Source organism: Medicago sativa, chromosome 1 (genome assembly GCF_051527215.1).
Source record: "Medicago sativa cultivar Bolivia chromosome 1, Bolivia_mono, whole genome shotgun sequence".
In the NCBI taxonomy this organism is placed as follows: domain Eukaryota; kingdom Viridiplantae; phylum Streptophyta; class Magnoliopsida; order Fabales; family Fabaceae; genus Medicago; species Medicago sativa.
The window spans coordinates 64,365,643-64,388,445 of NC_140749.1; the positions used below are offsets into that span (position 1 = coordinate 64,365,643).

Genomic DNA, 22,803 nt, shown 5'->3' on the forward strand with positions numbered 1-22,803 from the left:
CTCGATGGCTTATTGTGTTGTCTTTACCTTTTGGCTATAGTTCTCAATTTATATTTGCCTCAAATTCATGGTCAAACGGTTTGTTATTCAATTATCGATTATGGATTTAGATTATTCTAATGCAGCTTATAATAACCATTTATTAGCTAGCTAAGAGAATCTAGATCTAATAAAGAAGCTTATGTTATTACTATTTTGAAAACAAGTAGATAACTTGTATGTAGTAAACTAAGTAAGTGAACTCAATGATTAATGAGTTTTAGTGATGACAAATTGTTCAGAAGAATTGGAGAAAGTTTCATTTTAATTAGATATAACAATTTTTTTTTTTATAAAATTTTACTTCACTCTTGACCGAACTACATGTTAGTAGAGTAGGTTAATAACACCAAGAAAAAAGTATGTAGTCATCATTTGGATCCTTAATTGATGTGTATGAAGAGCAAAAATTATTATTAAAATAGATCAACTCGATAAGTGAATCCCCTTATTTACTCAAAAAAAAAAAGTGAATCCCCTTACATTAAAGGATTAATCTCAATTTTTTATTGGAGAATACATTGGGAAAAAAAATTGAAATTAAAGCTAAAATCATAGTTTAAGAAATAAAGCTAAAGTTGATTGATAATAATAATAATAATAATAATAATAATAATAATAATAATAATAATAATAATAATAATAATAATAATAATAATAATAATAATAGTAGTAGTAGTAGTAGTAGTAGTAGTAGTAGTAGTATTATTTGTATTAGTAGAAGCAGTAATTAATAGTAGTAGTAGTAGTAGTAGTAGTAGTAATAATAATAATAATAATAATAATAATAATAATAATAATAATAATAATAATAATAATGTTTTTTTACGGAATAATAATAATAATAATAATGCTTCTTATTATTTAGTTTAATATTTTTTTAATAGAATTTGAGTTAAACAATACTCGTTATCTATATCCCCTAAAAAAAAGTTATACATATATACTATATGTAAAGAGAATATATGATTTTGATGGTGTCTTTTCACTTTCAATTATATCATTCAAAAAAATTTCTATAATGTTATATTGTTGGTGTCAACAATTTATATTGTATTTATCATATTGTTAGGGTCATTGAAAAAATTAAGTATAAATTGTTACTATATAAAAGTACAAAATATCTATATTTAACTATAATTTTAATCAAAACAATTTTAATAAAAATTTCATAAAAACTATTGTTTGTAGTTAATACATGTTGCTTTGATAAAAAGAAAAGACAGACGGCACAAAATGTCCTTCTTAACGCTAGTAAAGAAGATATAATATAACTTTTTATCATCCAGTTATACCTTTCAATTAAACTATTCTAGTTACATATATATCTTATTACTCTAACGAGACGGACATAGATATCATATTATACGCACTTACAAATTTTTTTTTGAACAAGCCAAAATGGAATTATATACCAATAATAATAGCAGCTCCCAAGCACAAGGTGTGCCTAGAAGGCCACTACAACAATACAACGAGAGTCAGAAACATCACAGTACTGAAAACAAAAACAGGGTGATTAGCCAATGCCTAAACAAGTCAAAGGGCTTGCCACCACCTCTGAGTACCATAAACAAACATGGCTTTTTTGGCCATCAACCACACTAAAGACAAAGATTTAATCTTATCAAGTAACATGGGGACGTCGGTAATAACATTATTGAACAGACGGTTATTGCGTTCGTTCCATCAAACCCAAGTACATAGAAGCCAGATTAATTGCAGAAACGAACGCTTAGCTTTACCACCGCTTGTCATATGAATAAACTGCACCAACTGATCAGCAACATTATTAGTATTCGCCCCCGCAAAACCAATCCAATGACGCACCTGCTGCCATAAGGAAACAAAGGACAAGCATGAAATGAACAAGTGATCAGCCGTTTCAACCTGACCACGCCCTGCTGCACAAAGAGTCGCCTCTGTCTGATGAATACCTCTAGCTGCCATATTTGTTCTCGTAGGTAAACGGTTACGCAAGAGCCCTTTAACGGAACCTGGTGATGCTAGACAAGATCCAGAGCGCCCTCCATATGAGTGATGTCAAGAGAGGTTAAGAGATCATAAGCACCTCGAACAGAGTAACCCCCCACAGGGTTAGGAAGCCACACCCAAACATCTGAAACATTAGGAAACAGAGAAACATCAAGCAGAAAAGCCCTACACTCCTCTAGTAAATTCTCCTCCCACACCCACAACCTACGCCGCCACCGCCATCTGTCCCCTCCTTGCCCAAGGCCAAGAGAGAACATACTAGCAACTATCTCCATTTTGTTCTCTGCTAACTCATACAATATAGGAAAACGCTCACTAAGAGCCACTCCCCCCAACCATCTATGAGACCAAAACAACGTATCAGTCCCATCTCCCACCTTCCTCACCACATTGTCACCGAACAATCTAACCCCTACATCACCACTCCCTTCTCGAATCCTCCCTACCTCTTTCCACCAAGAAGAACAACTCCGGCCCCCTTCCTCCAACCTCCCACCTACGTCACTATAACGGGCGACTAACACATGATACCATAACCCATCTCTCTCCATTAACATCCTCCACCACCATTTACCTAACAACACTACATTAAACTCCTTCAATTTTCTAACCCCCAAACCTCTATTCTCCTTATAGGAACACACCGTATTCCATCCTATCCAAGTAATTACCCCCTATAGGCAAACCGAGGTACAGAAAAGGAACCTTACCCCACTTTACACCCCAACACCGACGCCGCCTCACCCAAGCACGAGTCCGAAATGTTGATACCCACCAACAGGCTTTTATTAAAATTCAGCTTCAATCCGGATATGACTCAAATATGACAAGAGACGCCCGAAGAGCACAAACGTTTGCCCAACTTTTTTGAACCAACAACAAAGTATCGTCAGCAAATTGAAGATGAGACACCACCACCGGGTTGGCTGCCCCAACCGAATAGCCTTTAAACAATTGATTGTCAACCATAGCTTTCATCAAGATGTGAAGCCCCTCAGCCGCAAGAAGAAACAAGAACGGTGAGCGGGGATCCCCCTGCCGTAATCCCCTATGTAAAGAGAATTCATCCGTCAGACTACCAATGACTAGTACAGAAGATGTAGCAGTCCCAATACATTCTCTAATCCATTTCCTCCACAAGACTGGAAATGTCATTCGTTCCATAACTGAGTCCAGATAACCCCAATCAACAGAATCGTAGGCTTTTTCAAAATCCACCTTAAACAATAAAAGCTCCTTCTTTAACTTACTAGCTTCATCAACCACCTCATTTGCTATAAGGATACCATCAAGGATTTGTCGATTCTTAATAAAAAAAAAATCTAATTTTATCATTTTATTCCGATCTCAAATCGATGGCCCAATATCGTTTTATTGTGTCGTAAAATCTAATTTAAAATCTCGACAGTCTAATTTTAAATTAACGTCTGAGATCAGTTAAAGCGTGAGAAAAGAAAATACTACAACAACATAAATGATCGAAATTGAACTTAGATGTCCTTCTATAACTCATATATTGATATCCATTTACATCCCTAAACATTTTCCTATTTTTAATAATGTTTGGCAATTATATAATATACAACATGACCACCTAGCTTGACCTAATTAAACTGATCAAACAAGAGTTTAGATCGAAACATAATCACATGGTTCTACACCTCTGTGTCTCATTTGTCGTATACATTTTTTTTTTAAAGAAACATAATGATTTTTTTTTGTTTATGTAAAAGAACTCCATCGGTTTGTCTCACTGTCTCAGATGAACTGTACGTCCGCACGCACAGATTGAAGTATTGCAAGGAATAATTGACTCAGACGGGAATTGACTAGATGATAGTATAGAAAACAAATCCACTACTTTTATAGAAGGACATCTAAATTCAATTTCGATCATATTTGCTGTTGTAGTATTTTCTTTTCTCACGCTTTAACCGATCTCAGACGTTAATTTAAAATTAGACTGTCGAGATTTTAAATTAGATTTTAGGACACAGTAAAACGATATCAGGCCATCGATTTGAGATTGGAAGAACCAAATCTGTTACAACGTTTTGCTATAACAAAAGGACATCGAAGTTAAACAGTCCTAGTAATTTTCAACACTTTCCATTCCCTATTTTCGTTGATTCGCCATATAGATCCCTTGGTATAGCGAATGTTTGTGGTTTCCTTCTTTTATAAGTAGGTACGACACGATTGGTTGAGCAATTTGAGGGACATATTAAACATGCATCCTAGTATATTTCTCAAAGCCAACCAAATCATACGGCAACCCAAGTTCTCTTTTTAACCTCCTGAGAAATTCATTTTTTTTCTACATAAGACTACTATGTATAGCGAAATTTTAATCCCGAAAACATCAGGAATGGTGAAAGCTTTAACAACAAATTGTTTGATTGGCGAAAAACATGGAAGGGTGGTGTTAAATAGCCAATTACAATACGCCACCTCATGTCGTGAAAGTATCGGGAAAGTAATTCTCGCTAAATCCAGCATTTTCCTTTTCCTTTTCTATAAGGAATTAGGCCCCGTTGAAAAATTGAGGGTTAATCATGTTTCTAGTCCCTATAAAATAGCGACCTTGTAAGTTTAGTCTCTACTTAATTTTAATAGCATTTTTAGTCCCTAATTTTGTTTTTCTGCACTGAGTATTAGTCCCTACTCAATTCAAATTTGTTTAATTTATGCTTAAACTCTTAAATTTTTGAACAATTTTTTGCAGACATGTTTAGAACATTACTAAAAGTTCGTCCGCAAAAAATTATCGCAAAATTTGATTTCTACATCCAGATTTTATTACTTTTTATCTTTAACTTTTGTCGTTTTAAAAAATTCATATTTAATTCATTTCATGTCAGAAAATTCTAAATTTTAGTAAACGAACCTTTCATAGTGTTCTAATCTTGTCTCAAAAAAATCGTTCAAAAATTTAAGAGTTTAAGGATAATTAATCAAACTTTGTTTTAGCAGGGACTAAAATTATAAGTAAATTTTTTTTTATAGGGACTAAAAATGCTATTAAAATTAAGTAGGGACTAAACTTACAAGGTCGCTATTTTATAGGGACTAGAAACATAATTAACCCAAAAATTGATTAGCAAAAGTAAATGTCGTAAATAAATTTTCTAAGTTGTCATGTAGCATAGTTGGCAGTAAATGTCGTAAATAAATTTTTCAAGTTGCATGCAGCATAGTTGGCAAAATGCTAGATTTGAAGGTTGAGAATTTGAGTTCGAGTCCTCCCTTTGCACAATTTATATGCCTTCTGGCTAAAATTTTATATCCTTCTAGCCAAAATACAAGAAAACATAAAATTTTCTTGTCTTAATGTGGTTGATAGTAGACATAGTCATAAATTGTTACATGTCTTTCTCATAATAGTTTCCTTTCTTATATAATGTTACATGTCTTTCTCATAATAGTTTCCTTTCTTATATAAAATTTGTGGAAACTTGCTCTTCTTCCTTTCAAAATTGCTCATTCCCTTAATTCTTCCTTTCAAAATTGCTCATTCCCTTAATTCAGCGGAAGTTAATTGTCGCTCGACATTTTGTAACGGTAGTTAACTTCCGCTTGCAATTTTAAAATCGGTTGAACCGACTTAAAAATTTGTGAATGCTATCATGGGCCACCCTTATAGGTGGACAATAGTTAACATGGCACATATCCTCCTTTTCCCGCCTTCTCTATTTGCAAGGGTTCATAGCTTATTGGTTGCTTTAAAAACGCTGAAGAACAAGGGTAACCCATTCCTAACGGTAATAATAGACTTTGTAAACAAAACTAGTTAGAACAACAACTCATAATGGAAGGTAAAAGAAACGATAAATCGCAAACAATGAAACATGATATTTGTTTATAAAATTCGGCCAAGTATGTCTACATCTCTGACTACATAGCAATTATAATTTCATCTTACTGATGGTGGAAAAGGATTAGGGTTTGAAATGCTGTGAAATAAGATGAACTCCTTTCTTATTTGTTGGATTCAATCAATAAAGATTTCATTCAGTTTTGCTTTTCTTGTGTCCGATTAAAAAATATAGTTCTTTCCAGTGTTTAATGCTTTTTCAATTGAGAATTTGTATCCGTAATCTTGAAAATTGATCTCTATAGTATTAGAAAGGTTGACAACCTGAAAATATTTCTTTGTTCATGGCAGTTATAATAACTTATTTCATAATTATGTTAACGAAATTCAAGTTTGAAATCTAAAGTTTTCTTCTCTCTTCTTCGGAGAACGCCGCAATGTAATTAGGTTAACTCGGAACATACGTTGCGTAAGATGTTTTAATGGAGTTTTTAAATATTAGTTTCAATAAATCATCAGTAGACACCACATAGATGATTGTTTTCAAAGTTAATTCCAACAAATACGAAGGGGATTCAAGGATTCTCTAATCGCGGTTAATTATCTGAATCACAAACCTAATCTCGCATTGGGCAGGAAAAATAAACCCTACAACTCTATTCAAATCTCTTTTAATTTATTCTTTGAAATAAGGTTTACTAATTGCTAAATTGAACGAAAATCCCTGTGCAGAATAATAAACTTACTACTTTATTAATTGTTACGATTTGTTGCACTTGTCAATTTCATCCATCAATAGCAACATAGGAGAAAAAAGTTGTCTTGAAATTCATAAATTTATGTGGGATAGATATTTTTATTATGACGAAAAAAACGTGCACTTACAAGCTTATCATTAAGAAATAAAAATGAAAAACTAAATTACTTTTTAGGTTACATTTAGAAAAATTATGGGTAATTTATCTAACAACCAACGAAAAGCAGCCACATAAACAAATTTGTAAGTGGAGTTGGTGGGTAGTTTTTATAGATTGTTGGATAAGTTACTTGACAATTCGTCCAGGGCTGAATATATCTCATCACCTAATTGATTATATATATATATATATATATATATATATATATATATATATATATATATATATATATGGGAGCCCCTAATATGGACCTCAATTTAAAGGGACCATGGGTGGACCTCAATGACTTACCTGCTATAGCAAGTCACCATTGTATGGGGTACCAAGCTTATGGGACACATTGGCAACTTGTGAATATATGCAGTTACTCATTCATTTTCTCTCACATCGAAAACTCATTCATATAATATAGGGACATTATTTTTTTTTCCATTCTGCAATTTGAAATGGTTCAAGGGTTACATACCAAAAATGAATGGCTTCAAGGGGTTTAGATTAATTTGGTTCCTAGTTTCTATTACTAAGTGAATTGGTAATAAACCCATAAACTTGCGTCTCTTTACTAATTGCGGATCCTTAAAGTTTTGTCTTTTATAGTTTTACATTCACCTCACTTCCATTTGCAATTTATGTACAAACAAAAATTAAAGCTTCAATCTACCCCCTTTTGAAAATCTAAACGTTGAAGCTTTCATTACAATCAGTACCAACACAAGTATGAGATTATATTTTTAGAAAAGAGATCGATGTGTTGGACAGTAAGCAACCAACTCATTTACGGTTTCTTGTTCAAGATTGTTATGCCTACTGTTGTTGGTAATAAAAAGAGAAGACAAAAATATTGCTTGAAATGACCAAAAAACATTGTCAATATATTTTTAATTGTTAAGATCTATCTAGATTTGTAAATAGCTATTTAGGTAGCTAGAAAACTTATATACGCAATGGGTTGAGATTTTTAAGGATGGTTTTTAAATTTCTGTACAAAAAAAAATGGGTGTCAAGTGTTTACCGTTCAAAAAAACAAATTGTGTTCAAAGATGGATGTAAAATGGGTTGTTTGTGGAGGAGTTTTAGAACCAGAGAGAGAGAGAGCGTACTGTACCAGAAGGACTACACATAGGCAGTAGGCCCCACAAAGTTATAATGGTAACCGGGTATAACAAGTAATTGATTGAGGTCCATGGGTGGTCCTTTTAAAATGAGGTCCATATTAAGGGCTTCCTATATATATATATATATATATATATATATATATATATATATATATATATATATATATATATATAGGGCTGTTAACTTGCACCCACCTAAAAACACTAAGGTGCAAGTTAACAAGCTGCACCTACTAGTTATTTACCAAAACACCCATGTTTTTCTATTATAAACAAATATTATTTATGCTATTTACAAAAATGTCCTTTTAATTAAAATAAAGTTTAATAGAGACAAAAGGGTGTTTTAGTAAAGTACAAGTAGGTGCAGCTTGTTAACTTGCACCTTAGTGTTTTTAGGTGGGTGCAAGTTAACAACCCCCATATGTTTGCTAGGATACACCCACTAGTTTTTATTAAGGTGTGTTTTAGCAAAGATATAACTAAAAAGTTGTTAAATACACCTTAAGGTGAATGTTGCTAAAACACACCTTTTAAAAAATAAGTGGGTGTATGTTAGCAACTCCTATAGGCATTTGCTAGGATACACCCACTTATTTTTTAGAAGGTGTATTTTAGCAAGTTATAACTAAAAAGTAGTTAAATACACCTTAAGGTGTAGCTTGCTAAAACACTCCCACATAAAAATTAGTGGGTGTGTTCTAGCAAATCCCATATATATATATATATATATATATATATATATATATATATATATATATATATATAAATGATAATTTAATATCGTTCTTAAATAAATTATACCAACAAAATTATACTCTATACATTAATATAAATGATTGTGCCAAAGAAAAACATAAATATAAATGATAAGTGTTAACAAGGTACATAAAACTATTGTATCTTTTTCATTGCAAGAGCTAGATTTAGATGCTCCTAAACCTAGTAATTGTGACATGTGCCTCAAGAAGTTTCCATGTTTTTAAATTACAAATTATTTTTATGAGATTAGATTAGATTACAAATCTATATATGGAAGTCCACAACATTTTTTTTCTTCTTAATTTGACTACATCTTTTTATGTGGCGGGCTGGCGACTAACTGTATGATTAGGAGTTTTTTAAGGATAGACTAAATTAAAGCAGTGTAGAATCATGTTATTCTCACATTATTATTAATTGTTTAATACAAGTTGCTGATGGTACCAAACAAATACCAATTGAATTGCAAAAATCTTTAATGCAACATGTGTACAATGAACGTGTCCAATATTAGCACATTTTGGCGTCAAGTTGGTAAACACATTCGTGCGTTTGCGACAAAAATGTGTGCACTTTAGCACATTTCCTAAAATACAGCCTGAGAGAGAATCTAGTGAAATTGGTCCTCTCTTCTGGTTGGCCCTCTTCTCATTTTGGCCCTCTTCTCATTATTTACAATTGATTAATTAATACTATTATTTTATCGATTGATTTCCTATGAATTACCAGTACTGAACTTTTAGCGTCATCATTACCTTTATTTTTTTTATCGTCGTTAATTTATGACAACATTTTTTTTATTGATCAAAAATAATATAAAGAGAAAAAAAAATGAATAACAACATAATGTAAGTATGAAAGAAATGTAAAAAAGTTATCACAAACAAATTAATAGATTAAGATTGATTCGAGTTAGGTTTTGCAATAAATAAACTAACGAATTCATAGGTTAGTAAAATTAATCTCTTTTTTGATATTTAAAAGGTTTTATAATATAAGTTGTTTTAGACTTCTAAATTTGTTACGTTGGCTCTGAGCCCTTGACTTAAACTTTTTAGCTAAATATACTTTTAAAAGAACTTTAATCTTCTATATAAAGGATAGGGAAAAAAATTAGTGAGTGTTAAAGAATTAAAATTTATTTCCCTCAAAATTGTTAGTGAGACTCAAACCTATAAACGACCAAGGTATTTCCTTTCATGACACATCGACCAATCCTTTGGAATAATTGATTATCCACTCTTACCATGTACAATGGTTTTTTTACATTCAATAACCTTTAACACCCACTTTTTCAATTCCCAACACTCCACATCATTCTCTCTCTCTTAATTCAACACCCATTCAATTTTTACCACTCCAATGGTTTTCATTCAACACCCTACCCCACCACTTTTTATTTCTTATTCTTATTTAATTTTTGTTTTTATAATTACATAAAATTATAATTATCGATTATAATTAAATTAAAATAATACAATTAATTTTTGAGCAAAAAAAAATTAATATTTATTTAAAGGGTCATGTTAACTTGTGCCCTTAGGGCACATGTTAAGCAACCCAAAAGTAGAAATTATTTCTTAAATTTTGTGCATTCAATTAGTTAAAAGTCAAAAAGTTAAATTTAAATACATTAATTACAACAAAACATTTCTATTTTTACTTATTAAACTTGTGCCTTGAGGGCACAAGTTAACATTAGCCTTATTTAAATACTAATCAAAGACTAAAACTTCAAAAGAAAGGCTAATAATAAGATTAAGAGAGTGAAAAACTTGATTTTTTTCTGTGTCCAAATCAAATGATCCAAGTCTCTATTTATAGAGAAAAAAAATCACGAATTTTGGTAAAAAAAAAAAATTAAAAAAATTATTTGCAATGAAATAATTGAGTCCAAATTATTAAGAAGATAAAAATCTAGACAGCCAATCGTAGCAAGCCACGTGTCAATGCTTTATCAACAAAGTCTTCTCTCTCTCCGCGTTTGGTTTCTGTCACGCTCCCTGTCGGCGCGTGAGCTACACGCGCTCGTTTGAGCCAGTAAAATTTGGACGCGTGGCAATGCGGGACAGACATTCAACATGTTGAATGTATTCATCTACTCTCTCCTCCACATCATGTTCAATAAGCTTGCTTCCAATGGTTCAATAACTCTCAATACCCTTTCAATAGGGCCATTGGAGATGGTTTTATATCAACAAATCTGGCCACAATCCTTTCAAAATAAAAAATAAAAATCATGCCACAATACTTTTTAATCAAATTCATCAAAGAATTACACGTGAGCACTGATCAAATAAATTTGAGCAGTGAAATACTGAAATGCATCAACTTGCAGTTGAATAAATAAATACACCACTTGTTTAGGCTATCTCAGTCTACAGGCATTTCATTAATCCTACTTTCCCATCTGCTTGTGTATTTTGAACTAAGCCATCATATAGTTCAATGGATGCATTAAGATCATTAGATACATGAATATCAAAGGATGTGAAGCATATACATTAATTAATTACTTGTTGTAGATTGATCATTAATTAATTAATAATATATTAAAAGGAAGCAGTCTTTTGTTACTTGACATATGTATGACATATATATATATATATATATATATATATATATATATATATATATATATATATATATATATTTTTTGAAAGGATATGTATGACATATATATGCAGTCAAGCATATTTTTTGAATAAAAATAATGAATCCTTGTACTCCAACAAATATGAATCCTAGTATTTTTCAAAGAATGCATCTTAATTACTACAACTATAAATTAATAACGCCCCAATATGCAATATTTAAATACTCCGCTTTTCGTAATCCCTTTTACCACTTTTCATATTATTCTAAGAAAACTAACGGTATAACTAATGTGTATATAACAAATAGGCTAAATTACATGATATATCTTTAAGCTATTTAATTATAATAAGTTGTCTCTTTAAAAAAAATTCGTACCGTTTAGATCATTTAAGTTTTTTTTGGTATTAATTAGGTCATTTGAGTTATTTAACAGTAACAATATTTGAGGATTTATATCTTAAAATAAGTTATTTGATGTTTAAAAATTATAATTAAACAATTTAAAAGACTAAGTGGTATGAAGAATATTTGAAAAACTAATTTGTTACAATTAAATAACTTAAATGATATAAGTGGTATGAAAAAAACTTAAAGACCTAATTTGTAATAATTAAATAACTCAAAAGACTTCTAATATAATTTATCCTAACAAATATTATTGTAGTTGACATCATGAGTGAGTTAGTCTATTTTGCCTCACTCTTTTTCTTTTGTGAGCCGTCACCTAAAACTCTAGTTTCTTCTCATTCATTTTTAGGGTCAACTTTGATCACAAATCACCCATCTAAATTATTTTTTCATTCCATTTTATTTAAATAAATGATTTTCATTCGATGAGACTAATGCAACTTTTACAAATTATGAGAAATTTAACAATAACTAATGATAATTAATCACATGAGTAGATTTATAAGTGATCCGAATTCACAAACTAATATTTGCTCCACTTGCAGATTTGTTTATGTGATTAATTTTTATTAGTTGTTGGATAAATTACCGACAACTTTTCAAGGGTAAATTGCTCATAAATATATTCATTGTTGCCTTTTTCCTCTTTTAAGATAAATTAGTAGTATTATGTAGCTAAGAATATTTTTTTTCTTAAAACAAAGTAGTAAATATAGTAAATTAAATAACAAGTATATATGCTCTTGGTACTTCACACGTTTCATACAATTAGAACTATAATACACTGGTCAAAAAGTATAGTGTGAACCCTTCATGTGGGTTTTCTTCTATTTGTTTGTCTTTTGTAAGATGAAATTAGAAAAGCAAATTGAATTGTTCATGGATTCAACTTTCATGCTTAAATACATGAACCGCACGAGTCAAATATATACATACATATATATTTATTTGTAATAAAAACACAGGCGCAGGGCAGCCTGTCATCTATATATTCAATGTTCATGAATTTTTATACCACTTGTTTTCAAATTATATATGATTCAAGTGTTGTATATATATTGCCAATTACAAGTATGATCTGATTTTGACTAACAACTAAGCAATTGAGAGATAGTACTTTTGAATTTCATTTCCTTCTAAATACTAAGATTGTGAAAAGAGTACTAAAAAAGGGTATGTTATCACATTACAAACATATTCATTAATGCATCTATCTTGTTCTTTACTTGTATAATAATTACATAATTCATAATTTTGCAGGCTATGTGTCAAGAACACAATGCGGACTTGATGCACTCGTTGGCTGGTTTAAGCAACCGTATGTACATACATACATAATGTAAGTACTAATTAATTAACTATAGTTTAATTTGTTTCAGAACTAGTTCTGTTATCCTGTTTACATTTCGAATTTTCCGCAAGTTGAAGTCTTATAATCCCATATAAATTTGAGTAAGAACGCGTTTGTACTCGTAACTTTTAAAAAAAGGAAAATGCTAAAGGCCTCTGCTGCAGTAATTAAGAAATAAATAAAGTTAGTCGAAAGTTGTGTAGTCAAACTCTTAAAAGTTTAAAAAAATGGTCTTTTCAATATAATTTTACCCTTGTGAAATTAACAGTACTATATGACAATATCGGTTTTTAAGAAAATATGAGGGGTGATAAAAGCAACTCTCTAAGTTTGCAGCTATTATATATTAGGCCCATAGAAGTCCAACAAGTGAAAGAAAAATGTATAAATTAACATGAATCCTAATAAATTAGTAAATGTGTTATCTTAGGCTTTGTTTGGGAGTTTGGAGGGGAGGGGAGGGGAGGGTTTTGGAAAAAAGGAAGGAGCAAGTGGAAGAAATAGAAGACATTGGGAGGAGAGGGCTTTGGAGGTTAATTTTTTACTCATAATAAAAAAATCCCTCTCATTTGGGGGAACTCAAAAATTGTATTGGGGGAGGGTTTTGGGGGGTTATGAAGGGTTTATATGAATTTTTCAAATCCAATCTATGCTGTTATTATATTCTTAAAATTAAAAGTATATTAATCATAAGCATTAGTTTATCATTCTCTAAAAAACTGTTCTTTCAAAAAATGTGAATTTTTCGTCCATTTTTCTATATATTTCCAATCCCCCAAAGCCCTCCCCTCCCTTCCCCTCCAAACTCCCAAACAAAGCCTTAATTTATATTCAGAAGAAGTGTTAGCAAAAGCAATTACTCCCTCCGTTCCATATTATATGATCTAGTCGACTCTGTCACGTATACTAATGCACAATTTTGAACTTAAATATCTTTAATAATCTATTAGAAAAAATTATGAAAATTTAATATTTTGAAAATATTTATCGTGACGAATCCAACAAGATCTTGTATGCTATATTTTGTATTTATATATTAGTAGAAAAAGTGGGTCAAAACATGTTATATGAATAATACACTTTTTTAAATTAGGTCATTTAAAACGGGACGGAGGGAGTAATATTCTAATACATATATTAAATTATATCAAAATATTGAATTATTTTTCAAAAGAAAGTGTTGCTTATTGATATTAACAATCAATCACTGTAATATTTGTTATCCCAAGCAAAAAAATTAAGCAAGCTGTTTTAGTTATCCAAAATGTTATTTTGGATTGTTCTGGTCCTCTTTAAGGAAGCTGTTTTAGTCATCTTGTGGCATTTTAGTCATTATATGGCATAGCTTTAGAATATTTCCTATTTATATTCAGAATAAATAAATAAATAAATAAAAAAGAGTATGTCCCATTTTGGGAATCATTGGACACAGCACAAGCCGGCCCTGGCCACTATTTAACCTATCTTACACTGAACTGCCTTTGTTATGTTCATACACATTTTCATTAAACCTCTTTCATATATATCTGCAGACGAAAATAATTTTGTTTCATGGAAAGATCCATGGTGGAGCATCGATACATTAGATAAAGAGAGGTAATATTTATGTAATTTCGTTTAAACTAATTTTAATTTCATGAAAATTTCATTTATTGTAGTTAGTTCTTAGACATATATTTGGAATAAAAGATAAAACTTGTCTATTATTTCTGGGTTGTGAGATAGTTATATTCAACATGGAATTTTTGTATCATATATTGTATCCTTTAATTTTCATTTTTGGGAATTTCCATAAAAAAAAAAAATCTTTCTAATTTTATAAGTGCTGGACACTAGTTTTTTTTAAATAAAAAGACTGGTTTCTATAAAAAAAAAATATTGGTTATAGTAAGTAACACACACAATCATGATATAATTTTCATAATTATGAAATATCCGTATTGAGCTATATGTTAATTAGTTTGATTACGATTTTTGAGGTAAATTAGTTTGATTAATATTGTTTAGAGGAATTAGTTTGATTAATTTTGTTGATGGGTAGTTTGATTAGTTATTAATTTATTCACTAAACGCACATACCTTCTAAGTGAATGTTCTTAGTTTTTCATTTTATTGTGTTTTGTTAACTTCTGAATTAATCAGCTAGAAATATGCATATTTCTTGTTGTTCCTAGGAGTATATCCCCTCTTTGACATAACAAATTTAGCCATCCTACATGTTGAATGTGTCAATATTAATTTGTAAACTATGTGTTTTCACTTTTCAATTCATAGCCAATACTAGTATATTTGGTGTACCAAGGATAAATAACATAGAAATCTATGATATTTTTGTTTGGAGCGAAATAATTTTTCCCTTGAACCCTATCTTTTAGTTGTAAATTGTAATCACTAGAAACTAATATCTTTCAAATGGCTAGGAATACATTCCCAGTAAAACATCATGCATCCAAGAACCACTTAAAAGACAACACTAAAGTACACGCACACTTAACTAATTACCTCAACTTCCAAAATGACCTATTGACTACATTACCTAGCCACCTTTTAAGAATATACTGTGTAATGAAGCACAGACACGACACCGGACACGCCACAGACACCGACACGTCGACACAGATAATAATTTGAGAAAATGACATAATTCAGTGTAATCATATTTATCGTGTCTGTGTTGTGTCGGATACCGACGCGTGTCCGACACCGTGACACGTCTAATTCGAGGAGTGTTCGTGCTTCATAATTTGTAACAAATCGTAAAAAAATTAACAAACCTTGTATTGTCTGGAGAGACCACACACACCAACGATTAATCCACAGATTCTAAGATCTCAAATGAATAATACATAAACACATCAGAAATAAAGTAACAGTACACAGATATATGTGATTTGACACCTTTTACCTATACATACACGAGAACCCCTCAACTAATTTATCCATCATCTCAAATAAGATTATGACCTAATCCAATATGCGTACGTATCACAACTCATCTCATCATCCTCAGTAGGCTCAAGAATTATAAGCAATAATAATACTCATGTTTTACATATTAAATGATTATCCACAACCTATATTTCTAATGGTTAAGGATAACTCAACTCTCTATATGATCAACCAAGATTGAGGATGCTTCACTTTTTTACAAGTCTCTCTATTTATAGGAGAAGAAAGTGTCTTTCATTTTCAAGTAGCGAATTCATTTCTTTTCTTTTTTTTCAAGAATATTCTAGATATCATATATCTCTTGAAATGAGTAACTTAAATTTTCACTATTTGCAATAATACTTGAAAATTATAATTAATTGCCCATCACTTATCATGATTTGATTCCTTATTTTAATTGTATTTATGAAGTGTATTTTAATCGTACAACATGTTAGACATACAAGTAACCTTGAATTTAATAACATAAAAAAGGTTTACACAATATTTAGTCTTACACTTTCTTAGAATTTGGATGAGACGTTACTCAACCCTACAAAACCGATTTGTAAGGCGTTGATTGTTCATATTTTATCTCGTTTAAAGTGAGACTTTTAACACACATCCCTCACGATTACAATTGCACATCTAGAGCATGACCAAAGTTGTGTGATAGAGGTAACCTAATAGCAAGTGGCCCGACAAAGTCTAGAAAGACTTTGAGTTAAACTTAACTAAATCCTAGAATTTGAGTTAGACTTAACTAAATCCTATTTGTAAGTTGAGGATTGCTCTCCCTTTATAAATTTATGTTGGGACTCTTAACACACATTGTTGAATGTAACTTAAAATCTTCGCCATGCATCAATAAAAGGATGAACAAATTACGAAAGATGATTTTTGGTTGGTCTATGTCTCATGCATGAGGCGCACGAGGCATGCCAGGCAAACATTAAGTTTTGTGCTAGGCACGTCGACGTACGCGCAAGGCGTGTGTCTCGGGTTTTAGACCTCTATTTGAACTTTTAGGAACTTTAAAGGCTAAATGTTGAGGTTTTTTGAGTGATATTCTTGGAATGGGAAACATTGTAACACCTTGGCTGAGTGAAATTTGAGTCTCATGTTTATGAGAAGTGATTGGAAAATAGGTCGAAATTAGATTGTTCTTGGAGAGTTGACGCTAATTTCTAGTAACCTCATTTGTATCTCTTTGTAAGAAATTCATTGATAGTTGATTGAAGAGATCTCTCCCCCCCCATGTGTATTTGTCTCTCCACTCTCTTTATCTTGTTGTTCTTGCTATGATTATGGTTTTGGTTTACACTTGGTTGCTAGATTATAACTAGATCTGTTGTTGCTGCTGCTGCTTGAGATTGTTTTGATCATTGGTTACAGGTGATATTTGCTCCCACACATCTAAGTTTATTTCTGTAATTTGAGTTCAAATTCACAACAAACACATATAAAACATGATAAGATTGTCTGTATAGGGCAATTTTATGACGCACAAGTGAGACAGGTCTTGCATTATGCACAAGGTAGTTTTCACCATTGGATCAATAAATCTCATCATTAAATTAAATGAAGTATGATGTGATTTTTTTTATCCAATGATGGAAAAGATACTTGTGCATTTCGCTTGTGCGTAGCCTGTCTATATATAGTTATTTCTGATAGAGTTCCTGCCAAAAAAAAAATACTTGTATGCTTTTTTTTGTTGCAAAAACATATATACTTGTATGTTAAGGTATAGAGTACTGTTGTGGATATGATAGAAAATAATGTAAACTTATATGTATCCTTTTTGAACATGCATTTCATGTGAATATTTCTCCTAAATATAATTTTAAAGGGATTAAATTGTTATCTGAAAGTGACACAGCTAAATATAAAATGAACCTCTGCAGAATGAAGAACAATATTTGAATTAATGGATAATTAATTGTCAAAGAGAACAATTTATTTCAAGAGAATCAAAGAGGAAAATATTGCAGCTAGCTAGAACTTAAAAGAAGCAAGCACATATTGTTCTATGCAAATGCCCTAGCTGAATAGTTAAATATATTGTTGTAAAAATTGCAATAACAAGTGCATCATTTTCTTTCTTTCTTGTGATTCAAATATTATTAGGTATTTCATCAGTGTGTGGATCAAAGAAGAAAACAAAGTGAAGCAAATAATGGTGTCCAAAAGAGGGAAGATTGATCTCTGTCCATGAATTTAAGTGGTAGATCAAAGTAGTGAGTTTGACACCATTAAACCTTTAATTCAGGTTAGGATCAACAAATATTACTTAATCTGTTATTAACTAATGATGGACTTCATAGCTTATACTTCTACTTCACATAAAACCTGCCTCAATATTGTATTGCATATGTTTGAATTTCTCTTGATTTTGGTTTCATTGGTTATGGGACAACAATTTAGATACCTAGCTAGATAGATTTTTCAATGGCATATTTAAGGGTGTTTGATACTATATATATTTGGCACATTGTATGTCCTAAATGCTATGTCTTTGTCTTAATACTGTCTATTCCTATTAATTAGGTACTTGTAAATTTGTAATGCTCTATGGTTCTATATCTAGTATACTCTTTGAACTCAAAGTATGAATAACTTTTGTTTCTTCTGAAAAATAATAAGAGAATGCAAAACCTAAAATTAATTAATGAAGGAAAAATATCCAAAATCAAGAAGGAAAAAAAGTCAAAAATGGAAAGAAAATTACTGAAATTAACAAGTTTTCTTAGAAGTAGCTGGTGCTTGTACTTTGATGATCTGACATAGTTAGAAGTTGCTCAAGATATTCAACTCCCAAGTCCTCTAACACCAAAACACTTGATCCTTCTGATTGATCTTGTTTCTCTGCTTTATTATTCTTTGTAGCTTTTGATAACAATTTTCTTTGTTCATAGTGCCTCTCTTTTAGTGCAAGTGCAGGTGAAGACCCTTTTCTGCAATCATATTGAATCTCTTGCAAAGACTCTTTGACCCTTTGAACAGAAAAATTGAGCACAGCATTATTACCTCTCATTGAAAATGCAGCTTGATCATAAGCTAAAGCAGCATCTTCAGCACTATCAAATGTTCCAAGCCAAACCCTTCTTCCTCCTCTTGTTGTGTCTCTGATCTCTGCTGCATATTTTCCCCAAGGTCTTTTTCTTACACCTATTAATGATGACTTTTGATTCATCTTATTATTATTCTGCAACACTTCTTTTGCTTCAGATGATGATGACTTCAACATCAACTGTTTTGGCTCGTTTTCGGTAATTGGTGTCTGCGAACTCGATGAGAAATCAACCATATCAAAGGAAAGAAAATCATGATTAATACCAAATGATTCAAAGGAAATCTCTGAAGGGCCTTGCAGCATTTCCATATCTGGGTTGTCGAACAAAGAGGAACTCATCCTATAAGGCATGGTTTCTGTTAATGCTTCTTGCTGTCTTTGCCCTTCTGGGTGTAATTTATATTTATATTTGCCTCAAAATAATGGTCAAACCCCACTGGAGGTTGTATTCAATAATGGATTTGGATTATTCTAATGTAGCCAGAAAAATAATAACATTATTTATTAGTTAAGAGAATCTAGTGCTAATAAAACACATAGTTTTTGTCCCAAAGCAGTCAAGAGAATCTAGATCTAACAAGCTTATGTTATTACTATATATGGTTAATTAAGTAAATAGTATTTGTAAATATCTAGAATTTTGGTTTTAATCCTTACAAAAAAATTCGTACTTCTTTATCTTTGTAAAAAATTTCGTCAACATTTTTAATCCTGTAAAAAAATTTATCAACAGTTTTAGTCTTCGTACAAAGACTAAAAGAGTTATTTTTTTTGTATGGACTAAAAAAAATTGAAATATATATTGGGATCATTTACTACATTAATTTTAGGGTTAAATATGTTTTTGGTCCCTATAAAATTGGGAATTTATAAGTTTAGTCCTTACATAATTTTAGTAGGTTCTTAAGTCCCTGTAAAAAAAAAATACTTCTAATTTTAGTCCTTACTACAACAAAGTTTGTTTAACTATCCTTAAACTCTTAGATTTTTTATCGATTTTTTTGAGACAAACTTAAAACACTATGAAAGGTTCATTTACTAAAATTTAGAATTTATTAACATGAAAAAAATTAAATATGAATTTTTCAAAACGACAAAAGTAACAAGAGTAAATATGAATTTATTAACGATTAAAGTAACAAAATTTGGACGTTGAAATCAAATTTTGCGACAATTTTTTGCAGAGGAACTTTTAGTAATGTTTTTAACACTTCTGCAAAAATTTGTTCAAAAACTCAAGAGTTTAAGCATAAATTAAACAAATTTGAATTGAGTAGGGACTAATACTGAATGCAGAAAATTTTATTAAGGACTAAAAGAACTATTAAATTAAGTAAGGATTAAACTTAAAAGCTTTCAATTTTATAGGGATCAAAAACATAATCTTTATCTTTATATAATACAAAAGGATACTTCTATGAGCATAAGTACACGTGGCGCCTCATTTTGCTTCTAGCATTTAAGGCTCCTCAAACAAATTTTTTGCAATGCATTAGACCTTTGATCAAGAAAATTGACTTAATTATGTATTATGTATTATGTATCCATTGCATTTAATATTTTTATCAACCAATTAATTAGAATGGATCATCTTTATATAATACAAAAGGATACTTCTATGAGCATAAGTACACGTGGCGCCTCATTTTGCTTCTAGCATTTAATGCTCCTCAAACATATTTTTTGCAATGCATTAGACCATTGATCAAGAAAATTGACTTAATTATGTATTATGTATTATGTATCCATTGCATTTAATATTTTTATCAACCAATTAATTAGAATGGATCATGACTCATAATTTTTTTTCTTAACCAATCAAAATAGATCATGACTCATTTATTTTTTATGAGCCAATCAAAATTGATCTTGACATGATTTTTTTTCCTATATATAGACAATTTGTTTTTCATTATCTTCATCTACCATCTTCCTCTCATAAAATAAAAGACATTTTGTGTCCATAATTTAGGTTTCGAGTATACTTTTTATGATTGTTTTTCATTGTGGTTGTATTTATGTGCTTTTTGTTATAGCATGTAGTTGTTATAGCATATAGGTGTGAAAATTCTGTATTTAGTTTTCCTTCATTTTTTTTTTATCCAGGTCCTTTTTTTTTCTTCTTCTAATTAACTATTTGCATTTTCAGGGTAACAAAATTCATGTTATTGTATGAAGAAATATGATCTATAAATTTGAGAAGGATTTGAAGGAAGGAAATGTCTACTTTGGTGTTGCGCTACAAATCTTGGATCTTATCAAACAACGAAACATGACTACAAACAAAAATTTTAGTTTAACACAAAAATGAAATTATGCGGAGTGAATAGTGTACCTTCAGATATTTCAGTTCAGATATTGATTTGGTGTTTCTTATTAGGTCATTTATATGTATAATACTTTTATTTTGTTCGGATTAGTTTTTTCATCACAACATTATTTTCGATCTTAAAGAGGTAGTACAATCTATTTGGAGGCTTTGATAAACTTTTTTTTTAAAGAATGAGGCTTTGATAAACTTGATAATTTGTTATTTACACAAGTACAAAAAAGCAACCATTTTTAGAAAACTCCAATATTGTTTTAAACAATTGTAAATTTGAAACAATTAATTGGACTCAAAGTGGTTAATGAGTTCTACTAAAAGATGAATTATTTAAGAAAAATAATTTTTGTTAAGACTTTAATTTCCTCTTTGCTCGAATTACCCGGGTCCTTTTCCTCTGGGACCGGAGGGTTTACCCCAACAACAAAAAAACATATTAGATTTTTTCCACTATATTTTTAAACAAGTCTATGAATAACAAGATAAATGATACACATAAATGTATCAATCATGCAAGATAAATGTCTTTTGTTACTAAATGATTAATGATACACATAAATGCATCAATCATGCAAGATAAATATGGAAGCTATTTGTTTGACCAAATAAATGAAGGATATTATTATGAATGTGTAATGAATAATTGAAAAAGACATTTGTACTTTATATGTGTCATTACTTATATTATAAGTCATTCAAATGTTAACATATGTCAATGATAATTTCCAAGCCAAACAGATTCAAACATTTTAAAAAGGAATAAGATGTAAAAAAAAATTAGCATTTATCTACAATATTCTTTTCTTTTTTTTTCCGAATATTACAAGTTTTTTTTATGGTATATCAATGTATGCAACAAAATAATAGTAAATGCAAAAAAAAAAAATTATATATATAATCAAAACCGTGTATATTAATGTATATGCTCTTTGCTAAAACCATTTATTATTATTGAATAAATATGCATGTTTTTTTTTTTGCTAACGAAATTTTTATTTTGTTTTTTGTTACTGCTATTTGAACCCAAAAAAGTAGTATAGAATATGAAAGGCCTAGACATTTAAGAAAAAAATTGTATACTATCTATAAAAATGAATGAAATGAGTTTTCAAAACCTCTATAAAGGTAGTATTATAAAAAGAGAATGATAGCAACACACACTTTTCAACATACCTTTTTTATTGGTTGCAATTCGCACGGGTTCCACCAAATCATGCGAGACCCATATAAATTTGGTGGAACTCAAGTGAGTTTTAACCAATCAAAAGAGTGTGTTAAAAAATGTATATTAAAATGTGTGTTACTAGCATTCCTCATTATGCCAAAGAAAAGAAATTATATTCCATGAAAACCGGTAAAGGTTATTGTCCCATTTTTCTTATTTGATTTCTTCAATTTAATTGCAATCAACATTTGGTCTTCATAGTTTTTTTGCCAATCATAGACATTGATAAAATTAAGTGTACGTATTTTC

General features: G+C 30.4%; 1 long non-coding RNA gene and 1 pseudogene across 2 annotated transcripts; one reads left to right on the forward strand and one right to left on the reverse strand.

Annotated features, from left to right (window-relative positions):
- Nucleotides 1-12,450: 12,450 nt before the first annotated feature.
- On the forward strand, nt 12,451-18,192 carry LOC146956362 (uncharacterized). The gene is made up of 5 exons (XR_015020125.1): nt 12,451-12,821; nt 12,909-12,987; nt 14,532-14,595; nt 17,263-17,322; nt 18,058-18,192. It is a non-coding gene; the product is annotated as an uncharacterized LOC146956362 (long non-coding RNA).
- Nucleotides 18,193-18,569: 377 nt separating this feature from the next.
- On the reverse strand, nt 18,570-19,548 carry LOC146956363 (ethylene-response factor C3 pseudogene; annotated as a pseudogene). The gene has a single exon (XR_015020123.1). The product of XR_015020123.1 is annotated as an ethylene-response factor C3 pseudogene (transcript).
- Nucleotides 19,549-22,803: the final 3,255 nt, after the last annotated feature.